The sequence below is a fragment of the Nerophis ophidion genome, linkage group LG17 (genome assembly GCF_033978795.1).
Source record: "Nerophis ophidion isolate RoL-2023_Sa linkage group LG17, RoL_Noph_v1.0, whole genome shotgun sequence".
Taxonomy (NCBI): domain Eukaryota; kingdom Metazoa; phylum Chordata; class Actinopteri; order Syngnathiformes; family Syngnathidae; genus Nerophis; species Nerophis ophidion.
The window spans coordinates 1,574,030-1,581,285 of record NC_084627.1 but is presented as its reverse complement, the minus strand read 5'-3'; the positions used below and the strand labels follow the sequence as shown (position 1 = coordinate 1,581,285).

At 42.0% G+C, this 7,256-nt stretch overlaps 1 protein-coding gene across 4 annotated transcripts in view; it reads left to right on the top strand.

Moving 5' to 3' along the window:
• Positions 1-295: 295 nt before the first annotated feature.
• The window catches only part of rfx3 (regulatory factor X, 3 (influences HLA class II expression)), a 73,073-nt gene continuing 66,112 nt past the window's right edge, over positions 296-7,256 (top strand). For all 4 annotated transcript variants that reach the window (XM_061875699.1, XM_061875698.1, XM_061875697.1 and 1 more), the window contains exon 1: positions 296-474. The gene's annotated coding sequence lies outside the window, so the exon portion shown is untranslated. The remainder of the gene's footprint in view (positions 475-7,256) is intronic.

Here is a 7,256-nt window from a genome sequence, read left to right as displayed (position 1 = left end):
TGCTTAGGCTGTTGCCCCCGCGACCCGACCTCGGATAAGCGGAAGAAGATGGATGCTATTTTTTGTCATTCGAGTCAAAAGTGAGAGTGCATTTGAAGTATCTTAACCATGTTTTGTTGTGATGAACAGAAAACGCCAGTCTAATAATGAGACGAGTTGGCTGATAAAAATGACGAATGAATAAATCCCCTCGCTTTGTACGATAATTGGAGTATAAAAAGGATTTTTTTATTTTTTTTTAAAAAGGCGTGTTCCGTGGGTGTTTTCCTCTTGGTTTCATTTCCGCGAAGTGCAAGATAATCTCCTCCCAGTTGTCGGTGAGTTTTCTAGCAACAGTTGCCCGGCGAGGCAGCAGCAGCGCCATAGTCACGGTAGTCGTGGAGACTGTAACCCACCAACAACAACCTCTCGCTTCATCATCCACCACCCGCCTCCTCCACCATCCTCATACTCATCCGCCGGTCCACAGCTCAGGTTTGGAAACATCCCTTTTTGTGTGTGTTTGTTTTTAAAACTCCGCTTACCGGCTGGTTGTTCTCACCGGAACGCGGTGCGGGAGAATGTTGTTATTTTGTCCGGCGTGTGAGCGCGGAGGCTCGGGTAGCAGTTTGGCTAGCGAGGGTGTTTCTTTGTAACGTGTTAGCCTCCATGCTAACGCCGCCGCGGTTGTTGTGCGTCTCTCCCCACCCGCCCCACCGCGACACTTCAAGCGGACAATGTAGTCGTGTTCGACCGCCGACTTATCTCCGTGGCTTATGTGGGAGGAATGTGTTTTAACTTTACATTCGGGGGCGAAAATCAACTTGCTAGCTACGGGCGCTAGCTCCCGCCTCCCCCCCCCCCTCCCCAGCTTGGATGCTAGCTGGTCAGCTGGAGCAGGTGTCTTAACGCCTGGATTGCCCGCCCCGGTCACAATGAGCCCCCTTATTTGGGAGCGAATGTGACATTTTTTTTATTTATTCAAATACTTAAAAAGCAAAGCAACCTGAGCTGGGATGACTTGTCTTTGATAATAGCTAAGCCATTACTTTCCCTTTTGTCTTGAGGGGAGGGCAAGATAGCAGCGCTAGCTCTCTCTCTCTCTCTTTATCTCTCTCTCTCTCTCTCTCTCTCTCTCCACCTGCCCCTCTTTTGTGGCATCAGATGGTGATAAGCTAGCAGCTAAAAAAAATAACAAAAACCGCTATACAGTATGTATTTACAATGTAGGTACTCTGCAATATGCATATCAAATGTCATCTATTTTGTTTAACACTTAAAATTCACTCACACATTTCCCCAAATGGAAAAAAAAAATATCAGCTTCCCAAAAATGTCGATGAAATATATATCCATCCATCTTCCGCTTATCCGAGGTCGGGGCGCGGGGGCAGCAGCCTAAGCAGGGAAGCCCTGATTTCCCTCTCCCCAGCCACTTCGTGTAGCTCTTCCCGGGGGATCCCGAGGCGTTCCCAGGCCAGCCGGGAGACATAGTCTTCCCAACGTGTCCTGGGTCTTCCCCGTGGCCTCCTACCGGTCGGACATGCCCTAAACACCTCCCTAGGGAGGCGTTCGGGTGGCATCCTGACCAGATGCCCGAGCCACCTCATCTGGCTCCTCTCGATGTGGAGGAGCAGCGGCTTTACTTTGAGTTCCTCCCGGATGGCAGAGCTTCTCACCCTATCTCTAAGGGAGAGCCCTGCCAGAACTCATTTCGGCCGCTTGTACCCGTGATCTTATCCTTTCGGTCATGACCCAAAGCTCATGACCATAGGTGAGTATGGGAACGTAGATCGACCGGTAAATTGAGAGCTTTGCCTTCCGGCTCAGCTCCTTCTTCACCACAACGGATCGGTACAACGTCCGCATTACTGAAGACGCCGCACCGATCCGCCTGTCGATCTCACGATCCACTCTTCCCCCACTCGTGAACAAGACTCCTAGGTACCCAAACTCCTCCACTTGGGGCAGGGTCTCCTCTCCAACCCGGAGATGGCACTCCACCCTTTTTGGGGCGAGAACCATGGACTCGGACTTGGAGGTGCTGATTCTCATTCCGGTCGCTTCACACTCAGCTGCGAACCGATCCAGTGAGAACTGAAAATCCCGGCCAGATGAAGCCATCAGGACCACATCATCTGCAAAATACAGAGACCTAACCCCGCGGCCACCAAACCGGAACCCCTCAACGCCTTGACTGCGCCTAGAAATTCTGAAATATATATTCACAATTTATTTGGCTTTAAGTTATCCACTTCACTCTGTATACATATCAAATGTAAACCATATTGTTTATTAACACTTAAAATTCACTCACACATTTTCCCAGATGACAAAAAATAGCAGCTTCCCCAAAACCGCTGTACAATATATATTTACAATTTAAGTACTATGCAATATTCATATAAAATGTAAACTATATTATTTATTAACACTTCAAATTCACTCACACATTTCCCCAAATAATAAAAAAATAGCAGCTTACCCCAAAACCGCTATACAGTATGTATTTACAATGTAGGTACTCTGCAATGTGCATATCAAATGTAATCTATTTTGTTTATTAACACTTAAAATTCCCTCACACATTTCCCCAAATGGAAAAAAAATAGCAGCTTCCCAAAAATTGCTATGAAATATGACTTGTCTTTGATAATAGCTAAGCCATTACTTTCCCTTTTGTCTTGATGGGAGGGCAAGATAGCAGCGCTAGCTCTCTCTCTCTCTTTATCTCTCTCTCTCTTTCTCTCTCTCCACCTGCCCCTCTTTTGTGGCATCAGATGGTGATAAGCTAGCAGCTAAAAAATAACAAAAACCGCTCTACAGTATGTATTTACAATGTAGGTACTCTGCACAATGCATATCAAATGTCATCTATTTTGCTTATTAACACTTAAAGGCCTACTGAAACCCACTACTACCGACCACGCAGTCTGATAGTTTATATATCAATGATGAAATATTAACATTGCAACATCTGCCAATACGGCCTTATTAATTTACTAAATTGCAATTTTAAATTTCCCAGGAGTATTTTCTTGAAAACGTCGCATAATGGTAATGTGTACACTTGACGTCATGGGCTGTTAGGAAATATGAGCGCTGCACACACACACAGCTAAAAGCCGTCTGCTTTAACCGCATAATTACACAGTATTTTGGACATCTGTGTTGCTGAATCTTTTGCAATTTGTTCAATTAATATTGGAGAAGTCAAAGTAGCAAGATGGAGTTGGGAAGCTTTAGCCTTTAGCCACACAAACACATGGGGATTCCTTGTTTAAAATTCACGGAGGTGAAACTTTACTATGGATCAGAGCGAACATAGATCCAGACCGAATGTCAACAAGCAGGTTTCGGTGAGAAAATTGTGGTAAAAAGTCGCTTCTTACCGGAGATCAGCTGAGCTTCTGCCGCCCATAAAGCTGCCGTCGACTTCCCTGAGACACTGCGCGTCAACACACCCGTGGACACACACCTCTGACTATCAGGTATTGTTAAAATCACTAAAACACTAGCAACACAATAGAAAGATAAGGGATTTCCCAGGATTATCCTAGTAAATGTGTCTAAAAACATCTGAAGTTGTCCCAATGCAATCGCGTATTTTTTTTTTTTTACTTTTTTTTTTCTAGTCCATTGCTATCAATATCTTCAAACACGAATCTTTCATCCTCGCTCAAATTAATGGGGAAATTGTCGTTTTCTCGGTCCGAATAGCTGTTTTTGTTGGAGGCTCCCATTAAAAACAATGTGAATATGTGAGGAGCCATCAACATGTGACGTTATCGTCTGTGACTTCCGGTAAAGGCAGGGCTTTTCTCTTAGCAACCGAAAGTTGTGAACTTTATTGTGGATGTTCTCTACTAAATCCTTTCAGCAAAAATATGGCAATATCGCGAAATGATCAAGTATGACACATAGAATGGACCTGCTATCCCCGTTTAAATATGAAAATCTAATTTCAGTAGGCCTTTCAGCAGTGTCACACATATTCATGTAATTTCAAAACAAAGTGCGAGATTGTCAGATGCATTCTAAAACAAGCTATTAGGGCACGTTTGTGCATGATGTCACTAAGATATCAAAACAACACTAAATTAAGTGCACTTTTTGTACAAAATGCCACTACAATAGTTTAAAACAAATAAAGTGCACTTTTGTGCATGATGTCACACAAGATATTTCAATAAGTGTCACATAAAAATGAGCTGCATATCAAATAGTATAGTGTCCCACAGTGTTGATGTGGAAATAGTTGCTTCGGCATTTTGTGGGTGTAGCACCGAACAGAGATGTTGACATGCAGAGTTTCAAGCACTCTTCATTCTTTAGGGGGTGACTTTTCAAATGATGCTACATATTAGCAGTGCTGCTACTTTTTGTAGCAAAGCTTCCACCGCATAAATGTTCAACATATTCCTGGTTGAAGCCAAACCACCGCCAGACGATGGACCTTGTGCTGTTTTTCTTGGGAATTAATTCTTCCTTCATTTGTTACCAGATTCGCATCTTCTCTCTCGTATTACCACCCGTCCTGCACCGTTAGCATTACAGCTAACGTTACCGTGTTGCTACCTGTCTGCTCCGCGGGATCATGTGACGTTGCACACGTGACGTATGTAAGAAGGTGCGCTTGTTTTAAGTCCTTGTGAAAAGAAGAGACCAGAAAGAGGGAGAAACACATGCAGTTTAATGCCAGCAGCTAAAAGCAACTGCGTGAGGACGTATACTCGAATATCACGATAGTCTTTTTCTGTATCGCACTGAGACAAACTCGCGATATATCGAGTATATCAATATATCGCCCAGCCCTACTATATCGTGATATTCCAGTACACGTTCTCACGCAGTTGCTTTTAGCTGCTGGCATTAATAACAAAAAGAGCGCAATACTTTTTCATAACATGGTCACTACTCCCTAGTTTCTCTTGTTGTATTCGTATTTTACTGTTATATTTTTATTCCCATTTTTTCTTTTTCTTTTTATTATTATCGTAATATTTTTCAATTTTGTTTAAGTTTATACCCCCATTATTTACTTTTTACTTTTTAAATTCGATCTCAATTCTGTACACTGCTGCTGGAATTTTGATTTTCCTCAGGGAACTCTCCTGAAGGAATCAATAATGTACTATCTATCTATCTATTACACTACACTACAGGCTCTTCCCACTCCTTGTGTCTCCTCACAGACAGCAAGCGCACCTTCTTACATACGTCACATACTGTCACGTCATACGCCACATACGTATACGCCCTTGCGGAGCAAAGAGGTAGCGGCATGGGTAACGTTAGCTGTGATGCTAGTGGAGCTGTGCGAGTGGTAATACGAGAATAAGAAGGTGTGAATCTGGTAACAAATGAAGGAAGAATTAATTCCCAAGAAAAACAGCAGGGGGTGCATCGTCTGGTGGTGGTTCGGCTTCAAGTGGGAATATGTTGAACAGACAACAGTAATTTGTCAAGTGTGGGGCAAAAGTGTTGCTACAAAAAGTAGCATTACTGCTAATATGTAGCATTATTTGAAAAATCACCTGCTAGAGAATGAAGAGTGTTTACTCCGCATGTCAACATCTCCATTCGGTGCCACACGCCAACACCATCAAAATGCAGAGGCAAACATTTCCAGATGAACACCGTATGAAAAAAAATAGTCAACAACAGAATTTAATAACGTCCGCAGGAACTTACCACATGGCAAAGGACGAACACTCTTTGATTTCCTATTATGCAGCTAATTTTTATTTGACACTAATTGAAATATCTTGTGTGACATCATGCACAAAAGTGCACTTTATTTGTTTTAAACTATTGTAGTGGCGTTCTGTACAAAAAGTGCACTTTAAATTTAGTGTTTTGATATGTATTCTTAGCGACATCGTGCACAAAAGTGGACTATAGCTTGTTTTAAAATGTCTGACAATCTTGCACTTTTGTTTTGGAAATGACATGAATATGTGTGCCATTGCTTAATAACTGTTTAATAAACACAGTTTTGCTAAATTGACTTAGTTGTGATTTCCCCCTCTGCATGAAAGTTTAAAATGAGCATATATTAATGCAGTATGAAGAAGAATGTTTTAATGTAGACACATAGAATCATCTTACTGCTGTGATATCAATCAATCAATCAATGTTTACTTATATAGCCCTGAATCACTAGTGTCTCAAAGGGCTGCACAAACCACAACACAAACCACTACGACATCCTCGGTAGGCCCACGTAAGGGCAAGGAAAACTCACACCCAGTGGGACGTCGGTGACAATGAGGACTATGAGAACCTTGGAGAGGACGAAAGACATGGATGTCGAGCGGGTCTAACATGATACTGTGAAAGTTCAATACAGAATGGATCCAACACAGTCGCATCAAGTGTTCATTCAAGGTTAAGGCAAAATATGGAGATATATATCGTGTGTCGTGATATGGCCTAAAAATATCGAGATATTAAAAAAAGGCCATATCGCCAGCCCTACACCATAATGATGATTCTTTGTGTCTACATTAAAACATTCTTGTTCACACTGCATTAATATATGCTCATTTTAAATGTCTTTCATGCAGAGAGGGAAATTACAACTTAGTCAATTGACCAAAACTGTATTTATTAAACAGTTATTAAGCAGTGGCACAAACATTCATTTCCATTCATTTCATTTTTCTTTCCAAAACAGAAAGTGCAAGATTGTCAGAGACATTTTAAAACAAGCTATGAGTGCACTTTTGTGCATGATGTCACTAAGATGACATATCAAAACAACACTAAATTAAAGTGCACTTTTTGTACAGAACGCCACTACAATAGTTTAAAACAAATAAAGTGCACTTTTGTGCCTGATGTCGCACAAGATATTTCAATAACTGTCAAATAAAAATGAGCTGTGTAACAGGATATCAAATAGTGTATGTCCTTTGCTATGTGGTAGGTTACTATGGACGTTATTAAACTCTGTTGTTGACTATTTTTTTTTATACGATCTGGAAATGGTTGCTTCGGCATTTTGTGGGTATGGCACCGAAAGGAGATGTTGAAATGCGGGTTCAAGCACTCTTCATTCTCTAGTGGAGGACTTTTCAAATGATGCTACAATTTAGCAGTAGGTGCTACTTTTTGTCACAACGCTTTGGCCGCATAATTGTTGGACATATTCCCGCTTGAAGCCAAACCACCGCCAGACAATGGACCCCATGCTGGTTTTCTTAGGAATTATTTCTTCCTTCATTTGTTTCCAGATACGCACCTTCTTTCTCTCGTATTACCACCCGCACCTC